Source organism: Puma concolor, chromosome A1, assembly GCF_028749965.1.
Source record: "Puma concolor isolate L17-30 chromosome A1, mPumCon1.1.hap2, whole genome shotgun sequence".
NCBI lineage: Eukaryota > Metazoa > Chordata > Mammalia > Carnivora > Felidae > Puma > Puma concolor.
In genome coordinates this window covers 43,545,226-43,565,440 of record NC_141667.1, presented here as the reverse complement: position 1 = coordinate 43,565,440, position 20,215 = coordinate 43,545,226, and the positions used below count along the sequence as shown (strand labels likewise).

The window sequence follows — 20,215 nt, the reverse complement described above, 5'->3', positions numbered from 1 at the left end:
TGCTTCATTCCCGCTATGCTCTCTGGAGACAGAGGGCATTCAAGAAAGGGTGGGGTGGCCTTGCCTCCTTGACCATTGCAGTGATTGAGCTGCAGGCTGCTCTGTATGAAAGGGCTTTACTGTGACATCAGGCCCAGAGAGGGAAAGGGGCTTGCCTAAGGTCACACAGTACATTCGTGGCAGAGCAGGAAGTTGACCTACCTTCTCTCCCAGGCAGTGGTCTCTCCATTGGTGCAAGTGCTCTGGTTTATCACAGCACACTCCAGTCCTGACAGTCATCCACAGGCCGGGGCCAGGCTGGGGCCCTGACAGGGGGTGGCTAGGGGTCTGCAGTCAGAGGGAATGACAGACAATGAGGAGCGGAGTGGTGCTGAAAGGGAAGCGCAGAGAGTGGCCAGGAAACTCCGTAATTCTTCCTGTTCTGCAGGAAGAACCACCAAAATGAAGAGTCAAGGCACCATCTTCATTTCTCTTTTAAAGAAATTCGTATTTGTATTAAAAAGTAAGTTATACAGAAACGTAGAGAAAATTCACCTGTGGTCCGAAACCCCCCAAACATAGCCATCAAGGAACAATGTGGTATATTGCAGATTTTGGTTCTGTTTCACGTAACACTTCCATCAGCCAGCAGCGTATAAAGAGCTGGACTTCTGGGACAGGTGGCAGGGCTCATGTCCTGGGTGTGTGACCCATGCAGTCACACTGGACCCTGCACTTAGGAGGGCCCTAGGCTTGGCTGAATGTTCTGCTGTCACCATTTTGACATTTTTTTTTAATGTTTATTTATTTATTTTTTTTAATTTTTTTTCAACGTTTTTTATTTATTTTTGGGACAGAGAGAGACAGAGCATGAACGGGGGAGGGGCAGAGAGAGAGGGAGACACAGAATCAGAAACAGGCTCCAGGCTCCGAGCCACCAGCCCAGAGCCCGACGCGGGGCTCGAACTCACGGACCGCGAGATCGTGACCTGGCTGAAGTCGGACGCTTAACCGACTGCGCCACCCAGGCGCCCCTTAATGTTTATTTTTGAGAAGGAGAATGACAAAGTGTGAGCGGGGGAGGGAAAGAGAGAGAGGGAGATAGAGTCTGAAGCAGGCTCCAGGCCCTGAGCTGTCAGCAGAGAGCCCGCTGCGAGGCTCGAACCCACAAACCGCGAGATCATGACCTGAGCCGAAATCGGACCCTTAACTGACTGAGCCACCAAGATGCCCCATTGAAATTCTTATTTATTTATTTATTTATTTATTTATTTATTTATTTATTTATTTATTTTTGAGACAGAGAATGAATGGGGGAGGGTCAGAGAGAGAGAGACACAGAATCTGAAACAGGCTCCAGGCTCCGAGCTGTCAGCACAGAGCCCGACGTGGGGCTCGAACCCACGGACCGTGAGATCATGACCTGAGCCGAAATCGGACCCTTAACTGACTGAGCCACCCAGGCGCCCCATTGAAATTCTTAATAATGTTTGAACTCAGGGCCCAACATGTTCACTGTGCACTGGGCTTGCAAACTCTAGCTGGTCGTGTCAGGGTGGTCTGGGTGAGCACCCAGCTCTGCCTCCACTCGCTGTGTGGCCCTGCCCATGACTTTGTTTCCTAGGGTGTCAGACGGCGATAACTGGAGTATGTTCCTTGCAGGGTTGTCATGAGAAGTGCATGAGATCAGCTTGAGGGAGCTGTGGGCAAGCAGGTGCCCCCTAGGGCCATTCTGCTTCTTCCTCTGTGGTTTTGTTCATTTCCTTCCCTCTCCCTGGAGCTCTGCCTTGGCCCTGGGTGGCCAGTGGTCCCTGCTCTTCCTGGTCTAAGCTAGTGCCCCTTCCTCCAAGAAGCCTTTTCCAGGATCTGCATCTGGAGAGACCTTCCCTGAACCTTACAGCACTTTGGTGGAGTCTTACAAGGCCCCAGTTTCTATTTTGGATTATGAGAGCTTAGGTTCAGCGATTTCTTTCTCCCCAACTGTACTCTCAGCCCTGGTATTTCATAGACCAGACGCATTCCAAAAAGATTTAAAAATTAAAAACTGGGAGACCAAAAGTAGGGTTGGCAACTATTTCTTTTGCTAAAGACACTCTTAAAAGGCTATTTTTTAATATAGTGATGATTTCCTTAAAGGGAGTATATTTTTTTAAATGTTTATTTATTTTTGAGAGAGAGAGACATAGAGAGAGAGAGACATAGCACGAGCAGGAGAGGGAAAGAAAGACTGGGAGACACAGAATCTGAAGCAGGCTCCAGACTCCGAGCTGTCAGCACAAAGCTCAACATGGGACTCCAACTCACAAGAGGTGACATCATGACCTGAGCTGAAGTCAGACGCTTAACTGACTGAGCCACCCAGGTGCCCCCACATTTTTTTTAAGTTTGTTTGTTTATTTTGAGAAAGAGAGAGAGCATAAGCAGGGGAGGGACAGAGAGAGAGCGAGAGCGAGAGAATCCCAAGTAGGATCTGTGCTGTCAGCATGGAGCCCGATGCGGGGCTTGATCTCACAAACTGTGAGATCACGAACTGAGCTGAGATCAAGAGTTGGATGCTTAACTGACTGAGCCACCCAGGGCGCCCCAGGGAGTACTTTTTGACATCAAACAAATCACAACCCCTGAGCAAAAGACAATTCTTTTTTTTTTTTTTTTTTAATTTTTTTTTTTTCAACGTTTATTTATTTTTGGGACAGAGAGAGACAGAGCATGAATGGGGGAGGGGCAGAGAGAGAGGGAGACACAGAATCGGAAACAGGCTCCAGGCTCTGAGCCATCAGCCCAGAGCCTGACGCGGGGCTCGAACTCACGGACCGCGAGATCGTGACCTGGCTGAAGTCGGACGCTTAACCGACTGCGCCACCCAGGCGCCCCAAAAGACAATTCTTTAAACTGAGTGAATGGAGCTTTGGTAACAACTAGATTGTTCTTACTCTCCCTTTGCTACAGTGAAATCTCCCCCTTGGACCACACTTCGGACTGTTCCTCATCAGACTCTGCCTGGTTCTGCTTAAGGAGACCCTTGGCATTGCTCCCTGCCCTCGCGGGGTTCCCCCCACTCCCTGCCAGACCCTGACAGCTATGATATTCAAGGGGTTATTTTTTTCACCTTGAAAAAGCAGCAGGGTCAGTGGATTCCAAAAACTGTTATTAATCCTTAAAAAAATTCCACGTTCCAACCAAAATGTGGACATGCTTTGAAATGTTTGTAGTGCCTCCCTTCCCTCTCAGCTTTCAAGAAGTGAGGACTTCAGAGGCCATTTCCTTGCTGAAATAAACACTGGGGCTGGAGGTAGGGGAGAGAAACACGGGCTTGTTGAGTGGAAAAGAAAATTGTATTTTTCTTCTAAAAGGCATCCAGACCTATCACCGTGAAAATGGCCCCTGGTCTGGAGGACAAGGGCTGGGGCTGTATGTGGGCTGTGATGACAGGCCCCTTGGCCCTTGTGTGTTCCAAGTTGGGGTCGGGGGTGAGCCTGGGTGATTCTGTGTGCAGGGCTGTGTTAGCGACTGTGAAACGTTTCATCAGCTGAGCTTAAGAGCTTGACTTCGGAGCCTCCTGGCTTCCATGGCAGGACATCCCCTTAGTAGCTGTGGGGATGTAACTCTCCCCGCCTCAGTTTCCTCATCTGTAAAATGGGGATAACAGTTTTTGTGAGGATCAAGCCATCAATGCACGTGTCATTGTTTAGAGTTTAGAGCAGTGCCTGACGCTGGATGGTAAGCACTATTGTTTATGGAAATGTCTAGAGGGCAAGATAGCTATCTAACTCTCGTCTCCAAGGTTTTGCCCATATTTGAAAAGATCCATGATTCTGATTACTTCCTAACCCTACCCCCGACTCCCTCAGGAGGGGAGCACAGTGGATTCCCTGGAAAAGGAGCAGGCCCTTAGCTGCCCCCCCCCCCCCCCCCCGCCCCCGCACCCCCCTCTGTCCCGCTGGCCCCAGCAAGCCCTGCCCTGACCTGGGGGCGGGGAGCGGACAGGCCCTGCTCTTCTGAAAGACACAGAGGGCTTTGTGTCACTGCCCTGTCTCAAAGGCCCTGCTCAACCACCTACTAAGACAAGTGCCGGAGGGATGCACTTTATTGTTGTTGTTACTATTATTGTTGTGTTTGTTGTTATTGTTGCTACTATGACTGTTGTCTTCATTGTTGTTGTTGTTAAATGGAGCCTGCCTAGACGGTGGCCTCCTGGGACATCCTCCAACACCACCTGGGGGTCAGCCAGGCCCTGACTCAGGGGGGAAACCCTCAGGGGTTGTGCCCCAGCCACAGGGGAAGGGGAGTCAGAGGGGAGACACAGGGGTAAGGCAGGAGGGGAGGGAGGTGGTCTGTAAGCTGCAGCAGGGCAGAGGTAGGGGAATGTGTTCAGGGCCTGTCCCCAGCATGTGTCAAAGAGAGGCGGGGAGGGACTGCCCCGTGGAGAGGTCAGGCAGTGGAGCCCACGGCAAGGCAGGGACAGCTCCGAGAGCAAGGATCTGTTATCCCAGGCTGTAGAGACAGGAGAGAGGTCCTGGCTTGGTTGGAAGAGGGTGTCTTACTGGGCAGCTAGGGAGCAAGGGTTCCTGGGAAAGCAGGCCAGGCCCCGGGGGCTGCCACGGTCCACTCCAGGGAGCCAGCCTCCCTCCCCCTCCCCTGACTGACCACTTGGGCCCCGTGTCTCTTCCTCAGAGAAGCCTTCCCTAACTCCTCCCTGGCCCTCAGCCTGCGACCCTTTCCAGTGTCACTTAGCGCCCCTGTTCTCCTTCACTGCACTGACCGTAAGCCTAGTTTCTTGTTTGGGTAAAATGTTAACTGTCTCTTCCTTGGAGAATGTAAGACCCAGAGGAGATGGCCTCCATATCCCCTGGGCTCAGCTCCATGCCTGGGGCAGAGCCAGCTGGCAATAAATATTGGTTGAGTAGATAAATACAAAAAGACATCACTTAGCAACAGCAATGGGAGAAAAGAAAAGGCATTTTAGGTGATCTTGGCTAAATTCATAGATGTAGGTAATGTTTCCTTTTTTCCTTCCTTTGTTCTATCCTCGCCTCCCTCCTTCCTTTCCTTCTCTCTTTCCCTCTCTTCCTTCCACAGTACATCGAGCACCTGCTATGCACCCAGTCCTATGTTAGGCCCTGGAGTGCTGTGTTGAACAAGACAGAGAAGGTCCCTGTTGGTATAGGGCTCGTATTCTTGGGTGGGCATTAAGGCCAGGTGAAGACGACCCCGACATGTTCCAAAGCGGGGCTGGCTGTTGAACTGTGGAAAAGCAGACTGCAAGGGCTTTCATCCTGCCCAGCCTCTTTTGGGATGGAGGAAAGAGCCTCAGAGAGGGAAAGGATTTGCCCACACAGGGGCAGGACCAGGAGTCCCGGCCTTTATCTGAGTTCCCGCCACTGCGCCTTCCCTCAGCCCCTCTAGGTCGGGGGCCAGAAGTCCCTACGGGACCCCAGCAGGCTAGAGTCACGTGACACACAGAGAGCTCCTTGGGGCCTCCCAGAGATTGCCCAGGTTAATACTCTCATTATGCACATGAGGAGACTGAGGGCCTGAGAGAGAGGGGCCATTCCCAGGCCACACAGTGAGCAGAACCAGTGCGGTCTCCCAACAAACCGGGCCTGTCCTTTCTGAAGCCTTGCACGGCCCTCAAGAGAGGCCCAATGAATCCGAGCCTGCAGGAGGAAGGCATCAACAGAGGCCCACCAGCTAAAGGGAGACGCGATGGCCGCAACGCATTTTGCGTCTCTATGTTGCGGAGGCTGTTTCCTTGTGGTGATGAGCAAATCAATATTAACGGATGTTTATTCAAGTTTGCCGTGTGTCAGGCACTGTGCTGACTTAACTGCATTGCCTCCAAATTTAATCCTCGCGACAACCACATGTGGTAGCAACCTTCTCCCCACGTGAGAGAGAAGGCAGGAAAAGTTTCAGAGCCAAGTAACTGAGCTAAGGAAACCAGGAGAAAGGAAGAGTTCATGAGAGAACTCTGGGACTGGAGGGGGAGGGGGTGAGGGCCCAGCCTGCTTAATTGGCAACGTTGTTGGAAAAACTACCATTTCAGGAATGCTGAACAGCTCATGTGAGACGATGAGAGAGAGGTCAAAGGCTGAGGGCCAGTCTCCGCATCTGTGCCTCGGGTTTCAGGCTGCAGAGGCCCTTCCCACCCCCTGCCTCGTTTGGGTCTCATAAGAACCTGGTTGGGGGTGGGGGTGTCCTTTTCTCCATCTTACCATGAAGGATAACATGGCCTAGAAAAGGGGAGTGCCCGAGGTCGCCTTGGGTGCTGATGGCAGAGCCCAGGTGTCCCAGTACCAGGACCAGAGTTCCTGCTCAACCTTGTGCCTCTCAGTTTCTTCCACCCTCAAGGGAAAACCAGAGGCCCAAGGGCCATGCGGTCTGCCTCCTGGCGTTGGGGTTGAACTGTGTTCCCCCGGAAAGATACTTTGTTGCCGTCCTGACACCAGCACCTGTGAATGTGACCTTATTTGGAAATAAAGTCTTGCAGCTGAAGTCTTCCTGGATGGGAATGGGGCACTAATCCAATACGACTTTGTCCTTATTAGAAGGGAAGAATGCCATGCGAAGATATGGACACTCAAGGAGAAGACCCCACGACGCGACAGAGGCATAAATTGGGGGCAAGCCAAGGAATGTCAAGGCAAGGATCGACGGCCACCACCAGAAGCTAGGAAGAGACAAGGCAGGATTCTGCCCGGCGTCTCAGAGGGAGCATGACCCTGCTGACACCTGATTTTAGACATCTAGCCTCCAGAACTGTGACAGAATACATTTCTGTTGTTTTAACCCAGCCAGTTTGGGGTACTTTGTTACGGGAGCCCTGGCAAACTAATATACTTGATGTCTCATCTTTCTACCTAGTATGCAAAGTGACCCTCAAAATAAGGGGAAGCGTCCCTGATCTTCAATGCACAGGCCAGAAGCAAGGCCAAGGCAGGATTTCAGTAAGCAAGGATCATGCTGATAGTTTAATGCTTGTAAATATCTAACTATGTGCCGGGCACTGTTCTATTGCTTTACAGATAGTCACACACTGAATCCTCCCAATGGCTCTGAGAGTAGTACCATACTATTGCTATCTCCACTCGAGTACTTTAATACTCCTTTCAGTCCATTCTACAGAGCCGAAGTGACGAATCTAGGACCACACAGCTAGTAATAAGCAGAGCCCAGATCCAAACGCAGGTGGTATATCTCTACCATGATGCTGGTTTTGGCAAACATGGAGGCGTTTATCATCCCTGCCAGAGAGAGATGCATAAGCTAAGCCCCAGGAGCGGAAGAGTCAAGGGCACTTTGGGGAAATAGTTTTCCAAGGCAGTGAACTCAGGGAAGGAGCCAAGGCTTCTACAGGAACATGAAGGGTTGGACTTGGCCAGTGTCCGCACGGGACAGTAGATCAGGCTGTGGGCTCTGGGAAGGGGCTGCGTCTTCAGCATGATTCTGGATGGTATGCCATATTAGTCAGAATACTTAGATTACGCTGCAGTAAATCAACACCTGAAAGTCTTAATGGCTTGTAACATCCAGGCTTAGTTCTCACTCCTGTGATATATTCACTATATCTCCTTCTCACTCAGGGACCCTCACTCTGGAAAAGAGGGTGTTGGAGGGCCTCCCCCCCCAGCGGTGACATGCTCCAGCTCATAACATGGTACAATTCAGAACCGGCACTGGTCATGTGGTCCTACCACCACAAAGGGACCAGGTGGTGTCATCCTTCCCCAGGCCGGGAGGCAGAAACCCAGGAATGCTCGGTGGACAGCACTAATGAGAACCACAGAGCTACGGTGCACTAAAGGACAAGGTACGCACACCATCACACCATCTCCTTTTAGCTTTGAGATTCTTTCAAGGAGAAAGCCGCCTTCAGTACCAGCGTTTCACCAACCCCTTTCCAACCTGTGTTGATCTCTCTCATCAACTGTGAACACTCTCGGGTTCCCGTCTGTGAACAACAACAGCATTTTCAGACTTCAGTTAGAATGTACTAATATTATTTGGCTTTTGTGGCATGCATTTTTGCCTTTGTCCAGCATGCATTTTCCATTAGTAGCAGTAATAAGAAGTTTCCTTTGAGAAAAAAATTAATTTAAATAAAACACAACAGGGGCGGGCGCCTGGGTGGCTCAGTCGGTTGGGTGTCTGACTTCGGCTCAGGTCATGATCTCGCAGTTCGTGGGTTCGAGCCCCGCGTCGGGCTCTGTGCTGACAGCTCGGAGCCTGGAGACTGCTTCAGATTCTGTATCTCCCTCTCTCTGTCCCTCCCCCGCTTATGCTGTCTCTCTCTCTCTCTCTCAAAAATAAATAAACGTTTAAAAAAATTTTTTTAAAAAACACAACAAAAAATACTAGAGTGAACTTTTGAGTCAGAAGGCTTTGGTTCAAATCTGGATTCTTCCACTTAGTAGTTCCTTGACCTCGGGCATGTAAGGGAACCTCTCTAAGCCTCACAGTTTCCCTATCTGGAAAATGGCACTAACATGGGTGACCACATCGCGGGATTGTCGTGAAATGTTGGTCAAGCTCTTACCATACTGCCTGACCCATAACAAGTTCTCAATGTCAGCAGTTATTATCTAGCTGGGTGGCCTTCTCCCCTCACTGGCCTCAGTGTCCCTGTCTCTGAAGTGGGTTCAGGGGATGATCTATGGTATGGGAACCTGTCATTCCCGTTTAGCATGGTCAAGGAAGATGCAGGTCCTTGAATGTCAGGGTGACTGAACTTAGGGAGGCAGGGAGAGGACCCAGAGAGCCTGGCAGTTCCCTCCCCTCCCCCGTCCAGGTCCTTCCCTTCAGGTATTATGCTGGGCCTCTGGCTGACAGCTGTGTTTTCTCTGCTCAGCAAAGGTCTTTCCTGTAAACAGCGGAAGTCGGGTGACCTCCAGCCCCGGAAGGCCTCACCCCCAGGGGCCTGGGTGAGAAAAGGCTCCTTGTATCTGGGGTAGGGGTGAACTCTGCACTCCCCAGGAACAACTATTCCGGCAGCATTCCTCCTGGAACGCAGCTGGAGGGCCGACCCTCCACCAGAAATAGCCTCCCAGTGGCTTTGCTCTGGTCTCCCTGCTTGAGGGGGGGCTCACCTCCAAGGGCCCTGCTGCTGGGAAGGCTGAGAGTCACAGCAGCCTGAACAGGACACAGGACGCCCCTTGGGTAAGTGGCCAAGCTCTCGCCAGCTCAGATCTGAGTCAGGCGTTGCGGGGTCGTGGCCTGGAACTCCAGCCTACGGAGGCATGGAACCGCATTTAGAAAGGCAACCTGTTTGCACCTGACTTGAAAGACCCTGACGCTTCCTGTCCTCACCTCAAGCCGCTCCCCTTCTCTGCACAGCCCGTGCAGCTCCTCGCTCTGCCTTCCCTAGCAGACCTTCTCCTGGCCCTGGTCCTCACCCTGGCACAGAGGCCCTCCTCCTGCCTCCTCACAAGGCTGGCTTCTTCTCAGCTCCTCCCTCACGTCTCAGCGTAAACATCACCCCCTTAGAGAGGCTGCCTGGCCCCTCCATCCAAGTGGCCCATCCCGTCACCCTCGACCATGTATCTGTAATTTTCTTTCTTCTTGGCCATTTAGCTTTTTATGGTCTCGCTTGTCTCCACTAGAATGTACGTTCCATGATGCAGAGACTGTGACTGTCAACGTCTGTATTTTCTTGGCTCAGCCAAGGCCTTACCCACGAACGTGAGCTATTGAGTGGCCTCCAGTTCCCGGAAGGCCCCGTTCCAAGCTCTGTCCCTGCCTGGGAGGCACTCAGTAAATACCGGTTAAATGAATGAATGAGTGAATGGGTGAATGCATAAAAGGGGAGTGCCAGAAAAGACCCTGGATGATATTTACTATCTTAATAATAGCTACCAATTCTTTTTTTTTTTTTTTTTAAATCCAAGTTAGCTAACATATAGTGTAATAATGATTTCAGGAGTAGAAGTTAGTGATGCATCACTTACATATAACACCCAGTACTCCTCCCAACAAGTGCCCTCCTTAATGCCCATCACCCATTTAGCTAATTTCCCCACCCAGCACCCCTCCAGCAACCTTCAGTTTGTTCTCTGTGCTTAAGAGTCTCTTATGGTTTGTCTCCCAATAGCTACCAATTCGTAAGCGTTGTCTCTGTGTCCTGCACTGTGCTATGTGCATCGCCTACATTATCTCACTGGGTCCTGCTGCGGCCCTGTGGGCTTAAGTAATGGGCCACGGACACATGTGCTGCAGGGTATGGGGCCCCAATCTCAACCCAAGTTTGCCTCATGGCAAAGCCTGTGCTCTTAACATCCTCCCCTGCACACAGAGGTGGGAAATGACTTGTCCAAATCTGGCTGGAGAGAGAACCTTCTCCCTGCCTCCCCGTAGCCTCTCCCAGCCAGGGCAGCTGCTGGTGCCGTCCACCCCAGGTTCCTTCAGAGAGAGCACGTAGGGTCAACGTCCAGCTCCCAGGCAGTAGGAGGCAGCTGGGGTTTCTCTGAGTCATCCGAACCCCTGAGGCCCCTACAGGTCAGCTCCCAGGCTGTCAGGCCATGACCTGAGGCCACTCATCTGGCTGACTCTCTCACGTCTAGTCTCCCTCACTGGAGAATGTGCCAGGCTCACCGGGGTACAAGGCAGGGCCTGTGTTTCCGCTGCAACGCTCTCAGCCCCCAGGAATGCTGCTGACTCACAGCAGGCAGGCAGGCCGGCTGTGACTCAGGGCAGTGCAGGCACAGCCCTCCCTCGGGAAGGGAAGAGAGAGTCCCCAGGTGGAGTGGTGGCCAGCCCCCCAGCTCGTGGCCTGACACGCGTGAGGGCTCTGTCCACGAGAGCGAATGTTATCCTCTAGCTCAGTGACCCAGATAGCTCTTCCTTGGTGGGCCTCAATTTCCCTGTGGGTGCATGGAGCAGAGGCCCCGCATGGTCCATGATGGGATGTCATCTGCAGTTAAGACAATGAAAGTGAACGAGAACCTCAAGTGCCCACGGGCGGACTCTAGGCTGGAATTTGTGGAGGCCGATGCCCTGGGGAAGGGCTGGGGTCCTGGGCTCAAGTCTCACCCTTAACACCACCTCACATGTGGACTTGGTAGAATTACCTCCCCCACGCTGGGCCTCAACCCCCTCATCTGTCGACAGCCAGCTTCTAGTGGGCAGAGTGGGCCGTCACCAACTCGACTTTTATCCACACTGCTCCCCCCGCTGAGGATGTCCTGGCCACCGTCTGCCTCCTGGTCCTTCAAGGGCCTGGTCCGTCGCGGCTTCACCGAGGAGCCTTGCAGAACCTTCCATTCAAAACTCATCTCTCACAGATGTTAAAACAATGTCATGAATCTACATGTGATTGCATTAAAAATGTACAAAATATATTAAGCGAAAAAAGCAGGAGGCAGAATAAAGTGCATAAAATGCATTTTGATCCATATATACGTGTCTATAATTGGAAATGCATAGGAAAAAAAAAGGCCTAGAAGGATATATATAAAAATGTTAACCATGACAATCTCTGAGTCATGAAGATGATGGTGATATTTATTTTTCCTTAATATTTTTCAAGGCTTTCTAAATTGCATGCGACGAGCATGTTGCTTTTATAAACAGAAAGACATTAGAGCTTCTTTCTAATTTAAAACTCCTTCTCCACCTCCCCCGTGGCCTTTTGCCAATCGTCTCCTCTGTGGCACACACTGCTTTTCCCGGTGTGACCCGGTGCCTGGCCCACCGCAGACTCTCAATGCCGTCCTTGATCGGAATCGGAGGGGTTGCCCCGTCTTGTGGGCGTACCTCCTCTCCCATGAAACGGAGAGCCCCCCGGAGGAGAGACAACACCCTACACTGAGTGCCAACATAGAGGCAGCACATCGTCAGAAAAGGAGTCGAGAAGCCTGAGTGTCGGTTCTGCAGATGGCCCTAAATCGCTGCCTGTGTCTATGTATCTGAGTCCCCTCCTCTCTCCAGGCCTCATTTCCCTCACCTGCAAAATGAAGGGTTGGACTCTACAATCTCTACATTAGTGCTCTCCAATGGAGCTTTCTGCAATGATGGACGAGTTCTACCTCTTTGTTGTCCAATATGGTAGCCGCTAGCTCTTGGAAGGTGCTAGGGCCATTTAGAAACGGAATCAATTTAAATCTAAACAGCCATTCTTAACTAGTAGGCACCAAAGGGATGGATGGTGCAGTTCTAGATAACCCGTTTAGCCCTGACGTTTGGTGATTCTCTTATTTATTAAAGTTTCATTTTCTCAGAAGAGCACCTGGTCTCCCACCTCTTCAGGAAATGTAACTTCCCCCAACTGCAACCGTGTGACTCCAAGGAGGCCTGCCATCTTCGTAGATCTCACCCCCAATCCTCAATGATCGTCCAGGGTGGTCACCTGACCCAAAGTAGACCAACTAGAGCCCTTCTCTGGGGCTTTTAAGTTGCAGTGAATTGAATATAGCCTAAAATTAACTTTCTAAAAGCGAGTGAACAATTCAATTCAATTCAGCGTTGTACAACCACCACCTCTGTTTGGTTTGAGAACCTTTTCATCACCTCCAAAGGAAGCCTCCTACCAATTAAGCAGCTGCTCTGCCATTTCCTCTTTCCAACTCTTTTGGCAACCACCAATCCGCATTCTATGGACTTGCCTCACCCAGGTGTTTCAAGTAGATGGAATCATACAATATGTGAACTTTTGTGTCTGGCCTCTTTCACTGAGCTCATCCACACCGTAGCATGTATCAGTACTCCATTCCTTTTTTATGGTCGAGTAATATTCCACTGCGTGTATTTACCACAATTTGTTTATCCATTCACCCACCGAAACACATTTAGGCGGTTTCCACTTTTTGGCTATTGTGAATCGTGCTGTATGAATATTTGTGTACAAGTGTGTGTTTAAGTCCTTGTTTTCACTTCCTTGGGGTACATAGTTAGGTGTGGGATTAATTGCCGGGTCTCACTGGCATTTTACAGTCCCACCAGCAATGTCCAGTTGGGTCTGAGGGTACTCTAGATGGAACCCTCCACGTTGTGAGACACCAAATCCCTGCCTGGAACCTGCAGCTGAACCGCCCTCTGGTTCCCTCTGCCAAGAGCCTCAGACAGATGCCTGAGGAAAACAGCTGTGGCTTGTCATCTGATAAGAGACAAGAGGCTGGTGGTAAGGGTGGGTGGGAGGTGGGTTGTAGTGGGAATAGAGGGCTGGGTTCCCCTGAGGACACTGTGGGGCAGGGAATATGGAAGAGAGGCTGGAGGCCAGGCCAGGGGAAGGAGGGGGGGAAAGGTGGAAAGAAAAACTCAGCAGAATCGCCAATGTTTAGATGGCCTTTCCAGAGTAACTGAGACAGCTCGTCTGGGGCCAACCATGAAGGCAATGTTCTTTCAGGGTCTGAGAGGAAACAACTCCGATTTGGTTTTCTGGGCAGGGGGAAGGAATGGAAAGTGATGAGGAAGGGTGGTTGTAGAGACAGGGCTCGGGCCACTCTACCCTTTAATTCTCTAGAATCTCAAATCTGGGATCTGGGCCCACAGGAGCAGAACCCAGTTGGTTGTTTTCTAAATATGATCCGGGGAGCACACACAGGTAACAAGATGAGGGCTCAGGGGGTGGAGGTAGGGAAGTCCTAATTGGGGACAATGAGAGAAAGTGCCAGATGGCGGGAGCTGTGTAGTCCTTGGAGGATGGGGCAGGCCACCCGTGCCATCTTAGACATGCTCCGGGAAAGAAAATGGAAAGATAATTGACTCTTCCTTCTTGCACAGTTTATTAAATTTTTCTTTTTAATTCGTGATAGTTGGAGTGCACGAAACATGGGACTTCACACATCGATGAATTGCTCCAGGTTCATGGCCCACAGACGCGGGTCTTCTGACAAATTCTATCTCCCACGCACATAAGTTTACCAGACCACCATAACCAAGTTCCGCGCTGGGTGAGTTAAACAATGGAAATGTATTGTCTCCCAGTTCCGGAGGCTACAAGTCTGAAATCAAGGTGTTGGTTCCTTTCGGGGGCTATGAGAGAGAATCCGGTCCGGGCCCCTCGTATAGCTTCTGATAGTTTGCTGGAAATCTTGGGGATTCTTTGGCTTATAGAAGCATCACCCTGATTTCTGCCTTTATCTCTATATGGGATTTCTCTGTGTGTCTGTCTATGTGTCCAAACTTCCCCCCATTTATAAGGACACCAGTTATATTGGATTAGGCCCCACTCTAAGGGCCTCATTTTCATTTGATTACCTCTGTAAAGACCCTATTTCCAACTAAGGTCACATTCTGAGATACCGGGAGTGGGATAACAACATACTCTCTCAGAGGGACACAGTTCAACCATAAACAACAAGATATCCCTCCATCCATCCATCAAGCAGGATTTAGGGTACGATTGTATCCACTGTATTACAGAGAATATTCCTGACAGGAAGTAACTGCCATTTTGCATAAGTATCTCTGAACAGCAAGTCTTCTGCTTACAATTGTAGAGGCCTGACCATTTGAGGATTTTGAAGAACTATCTACAGTCTAGCTTCCAGCTTCCAACATTTCAAAGTATCCCTCCTTTCCAGCATGCACAGTTCTGTTGCCAGGTACTGGAAGACGTGTTCATGTGGCTATGCAGCTCTGAACCTTCACCTCTGTGTCTTTATGCCAGGTGAGTGGGCTCAGGAGACAGCGGGCAGGTCCTTCGAGACATGTCTATCCAGAGACAGCTGACTTAACCATACATAAAGCCTAGACAGCCACCAGATGCAAACTAAATGTATCGCCAACTCAATGTCCCCTTAACCAGAACCCCAAAACGCCACGGACCCTTCTAAGGCCATCTGACAACAAGAGAAATCTGGCAGTAAGGAGGTCAGAGGGGGAAAAAGTGAATGATCTCAACTGATTACAGTTAGAATGACTTGTGCAATTTTTACAGAGACACATGACCATGTGAACACATTGCTAGGGCCTTTCCCCTGGCTTAGAGGGGGGCCTGTGCCAGGAAAGGGTCCTGAAGCTTAAACTGGACTGGTTTCACAGTTGATTTGCCTCTGGATGAGTGCCTCTCTCCATCGTAAAAGACTCCACGAGTCAGAAAACAAACAAAACTCCACAAACATTCATTCAAGAAGGACGTGTTCATCTATTATATGCCAGAGCCTGTGCTAGATCCGGATGAAGCGGAGACAAACAAAGCAAGCTGAGAGCAAATCCAACTTCTAGACATCACAACCTCCCCGGGGGCCCAGCCCTGGAGAGACTGGGCTCTCCCAGGGGTGAGTCATCAGATGGAGGAGAAAAACTAGCCCCAGCTTGGGCTGGAAAGTTGGCCTTTCCCTTTGAGAAGTGTAATGAAAGATCCTGGGAAAAGAAGCCTCCTCCTAGAAGAATCTGGATGCAGGACACAGCCCCCAAAGAGAGGTTATCCATTAAGCCAGGAGTAAAATCCCCAAATCAGACCTCAGAGCCACCCTTTCCCCAGGAAAATGTCCCCTGTCAGGAGTCCTAGACCTCGGGGCCTAAAGCCTCAGCCCCTGTGTCCAACCTCTTGCTTTGGTTCAGAACCTTCTTCCATCTTTGACTTGTGATGAGCAGAAGCATATGACTGCCTAAACCAGTGCTTCCTGCCAGTGACTGACCAGTCCCAGCCGCCTACCTCAGCTTTTGCCCAGCCTCATTCTGGACCATGGCACCCTGAATCACTTGAAGGACACGCACCTTGGGGGTGTCCTCCTCTCTGAGCCTCAGTCTCTTCATATATCAGATGGGATGACAATGGACCATCAACTCCAAGAGGGCCGGGTGATTTGTCTTGTCCATCCCTGGAGTCTCAGCCCCACGGAAGTGGATGGCACCCTAGTAGGTGTTTGTCGTGTGAATGAATGGTATAGAGAGATCCTTGACCTCTGCGTGGAGGAGACCGTAGATTTACATTACAAGAGCTGGTACTTGTTCAGTTGCAAGTGGTAGACACAAATGCAACCTGGCATGAGACGGAACAACTGTATCCATTCATATCGCCAAAGTCCCCGGGGTAATTATAACGTTAGGATTCTTCTGCTCAACTGACAATATGATGAATCTGTCTCCACCTCTGCACTTGGCTTTCCTCTCTGTTAGCCCTTAGAGTTAGTCTGGAGTTAGGCTTACAGTCCAGCAGAAAAGAGACAATCTTGTTCTCAGAAATTCAAACAAAAATCTCAGAAGTGAGTCTCATTGGATAGACTTGGGTCCCTTGCCCATTCCCAAACTAATCCCTGTGGCCAGGGACATCTGATGTTCTGATTACCCAAGCCTGCCCTGGAGTTGACCCACCAGTAGGAAGGACTAGTTCTGCAAACGAAAATGCAGGTTCCATCACCAGGAAAGGGGAGGTGGCTCCACGGCCGACCGCAGCTGCCTACCATAGCACTCGACTAAAGCCTGAAGTGTAGGCAAAACTCCGCTCTGAGCCTTGCCCTCTTCACCTGTCCTTGGGGACAAAGACGACCCTGACAGAAACCCAGTGCTTCTCCTCATTCTAGAACTTTTGTGAGGTCCCACCAAGGCTGTGAGTTATAATAATGACTAACATTTATTGAGCCATCGCAGGCATCTGGCCCTGTGCTAAGTAAACTCTTGACACATTTATTTTAATATTTACAACAATCCGTTTTACTGATGAGAAGCAAGCTGAGAGCAGTTATAAGGCTTGTACACTGTCACATAGCTAGCAAGGGTGGAGCTGGGGTTTAAAGCAGTGCCCTCAAGCATGAAGCTATATATAAACTGTAAATAATTTTACAAGCATAGGGATTATTAGTAATGGTCTGTACTGTTAATAATAGTAATTTTTTTAAAACCCTGAAAGGGAAATTCAAATAAATTCAAACAAATGTTTGTTTAGCACCTACTATGGGCTGATCACTCACCAGGGGCTCAGAGGGAGACACATAAATAACTGTGAAACAGGCAGACTGTGATCTAATAGAGCCATAAACATGCCCCAGGGGAGTGTGGGGAGCAAGAGATTGACTCCGCCCGGGGAGGGGTGAGGGGAGGGGACCTGGAAAGGTCTCTTAGAAGAGGTAGGATTTGAACTGAGCTTGAAAGATAAAGGGACTTCAACAAAGGGAGGAGAGAGAAAATCAACTTTATAAGCGATCTGGAAGGATCTAAAGGCCCAGTGCAGAGTTCCTGGATAAGAGTTAAGCATGTCTATGCAAAATAACTTTCACACCAGCAGGAGCTTCAAAAAGTGATTGAGTAAGTGGAGCGCAGCAGTTGCCATAGGAACAGAGGCAAGCCTCATCCCTGTCATTAGTGAGCATCCCTGGCTTTGAGCTGTCTAGCCAGGGCCAGGAGGCAGCGGGGGCTGGGCTGAGCTGTCCCTTAGAAGAAAAGCCCAGCAAGATTGCTGCCCTGGGAGACTGGCTCTTGTTTCATAGGGAGGAGAGCTGACAGGTGACATCTGGTTCAGAGAAAGTAGCCAGCCAGGGGAAGCCTCTGCCTCAGAGGGCTTTGGGACATCCCGAAGCTACTAGAGCAGGCACTGGGACATCAGGGAGGGAATGCGAAGGGCAGGGAACGGGCCTGAGAACCAGAAGTGGCCAAGGGGTAGAGTTCTATCCGGGATGCCAGGGTGTGAGGGTACCTCCCGGAACGTGGCCTCCCAGGACCCCTGGGGACCACCAGGGCATCCCAATGCACTGAGAGAGTTGGCATCTAACCACTAAGAGCACAGGGGAAACCGTAAGTGAAGACGCCAGTGACAGGTTAGGTGTCTCTAACAGGAGAGTGAATGGTGGGGTATTTAATGCAACAGACATTAGACCCCAGACGTATGTTCAAATCTTGGCTCTGACACTTTCTAGCTGTGTGACCTTGGGCAAATTACTTACCCTTTCTTTCCTTCTCAGTTTCCCCATCTGTAAGATGTAGATGAGGGTAATAATTTTACCTGCATCATAGGCCTGCATGAGAATTAAGTGAGATAATAAACACAGTCATGTATGGTAACTGGCACACAGTGGATGTTCAATAAATGCAAGCTATTATAGCATTATTATGACTTCCAAGTTTCAATTGGGTATTGATTCAGTGTCTTCCCCCCCCCCCCCCCCCCCCAGGCAGAGTTTCCTTATATTTGTGCTAAAAGCCAGGTTCTCCAAATATAGAAGACGAGGACAATGACAACAGTGAGGGTAGCGAGGGGACCCATTTACCTTCCGAGTGTCCAGTGACTATTATCAAGAAGGAGGGAGTCAAGGTTCTGTCCCTGCGAGCCAAGCCAAGAAGTTTGAGCCATTTACTACAGGCAGTCGGTCGCCATTGAACATTTTGGAAGAAAAAAAAAGGACTTGATCAAGGGAATGCAGATTTTCGTCCCTGAAGCTCTATGCACTTGTAGGAATAGACTCTAAGTATAATGACAATAGAATCTAAATATAGTAACAATAATAACAACAGCTATCATTTCACGAGAGAGCTTATTATGCACCAGGCACCGTGCTAAGAGCTTCACATGCCTTGTCTGTTGTAATCCTTACAACAACCTTATGAGGTAGCTACTATAATTAGTCCCGTTTTACAAATAAGAAAACTGGGGCACTGAGAGGTCGACTCAGGTAGCTAAGTCACACAGCTAGCAAATGGCAGAGCTGGGCTGGAACACAGCCACCTGGCTCCAGGGGTCTGCCATTTAACCCCTGCACTCTTTTTCCTTCCCTGAACCCGGAGGAGGGGGTGCTGGTGGGCAACCTGTCACTCTCACTTTTAGGAGCCCCACCATTTATCTGGATTTCAGTGCCCCCCCCCCCCACCCCCGGCAGTCTGATGCTCTGGGACTTCACCTCTTTCTCTGAAAGTCCCACCTGGTGTGTGTGTGTGTGTGTGTGTGTGTGTGTGTGTGTGTGTGTGTGAGAAAGGGAGAGAGAGAGAAACCAGCTGACCAGGGAGGACGGAAGCCTCTGGACATCAAAGTGGGCAGAGCCCCGGATGGATGGGCTGGAGGCAGGCCTGGGTCCCGTTGGGCTAATTCCTCCCAGGGCTGGCAGAGGCCACGGCGGGAACTTCTGAGAAGGTGGAGAACAAGTCCTTTCATACGGCCTCCCTTTGAGCTGGCCTCCAGGTGGGGCCGGGGTCGGTGGGTGGAGGGCGGGGAACGAGCGGAGAGGCGAGGCCGCATTCGGGCTGGGCAAACAGATTGGGCAGCGGCTGTGAGCACAGAGCGCCCATTGTGGACCCAGAGCTCTGCTTTCAATAATCTACTCGGAAGAATGTTTCATTGAGCGCCAGAGAAAGGAGCCATTGAAATGCCCAGGACTGGGGCCCCGTGAAGGGTTAAAGGCAAGGGGCTACGGTGCCCTGGCTCTTGCCACTCCGGGTTCAGATGTCTGATCTGGGGATCCTGACACTAAAGCAAGGGGGATCCGGTGAGACCACCAAGAGGGCCGGAAGCAAGGGTCAGGAGGGCTGTGTGTCTCCCCCCTCCCAGAAATGCAAAAGGGGGTGTGCCAGCATTAAGGAGGAAAATGCTTCTCTTCCCAGAACATTTTGCCCGGATAATATCCAGCAAGGACCGGGCCTCGGATGCCCCTCAGTCTACCCACTGGTGAGAACAGCTCAGCTGGGCAGACAATATATTTTCTATAATACAGCCAGCACGGCTGTCTTAAACACCTCCAACATCACCTTTGATCATTAATCTATTGTTATTAACGATGCACTAGACGTGAGTGTGGGAGGTAAAGAGAGAACCGGTGGCCGCTAGGACTAGATGACCAAGGAAGCCCACGGAACTTTCTCTCGTGGAGGCATTTTTCACATAGAGCAACTGCTCCTTAGGAGGATATGGCCTATAACTGTCGGAAAGGGTGCCAGCGGTAGCATTCTGCGCTCTGGGGCCATGTGCCCTTTCAAACTCCAGAGGCTGGAGGGGCATAAAGTGCAGGGAACATGATGCTGGCATCTGTGGGCTCCGCAAGAGAGACGGGAGGTGAAGGAGCCGGGCTGACCACTGGGCACCCGGACCCCCAGCCTCACTGCGGCGTCCTCCTCAGTACAGAACCCGCCACAGCCAATGCTGCTTCCTGGGCCCGCGTCTCCGGGGGGCTGGGGGGGATGTTCTACCGCTCTGGCTGAGCTTACGCCGTGGGCCTGTCAAAGCAACCATTCTGGACGGAAACCTTAAACAATTGCTGATGGCTTCTCCAGCTTTCCTAAAAAGAGAACCTTGAGCAGAATGTCAACTCTGAAGGGTGACCTATCATTCACTGCTGTGGTGCAGCTGTGATTTGGTGGTGCCCTCGGGTCTGTTCAG

The 20,215-nt window shown here is 50.7% G+C and overlaps 1 long non-coding RNA gene across 1 annotated transcript; it reads right to left on the bottom strand.

Annotated features, from left to right (window-relative positions):
* Nucleotides 1-200: 200 nt before the first annotated feature.
* Nucleotides 201-18,394, bottom strand: LOC147584130 (uncharacterized). Its single transcript, XR_015254626.1, has 3 exons — nucleotides 18,120-18,394; nucleotides 17,796-17,867; nucleotides 201-327 (listed from the first exon to the last, which is right to left on the bottom strand). It is a non-coding gene; the product is annotated as an uncharacterized LOC147584130 (long non-coding RNA).
* Between the last annotated feature and the right edge of the window lie 1,821 nt (nucleotides 18,395-20,215).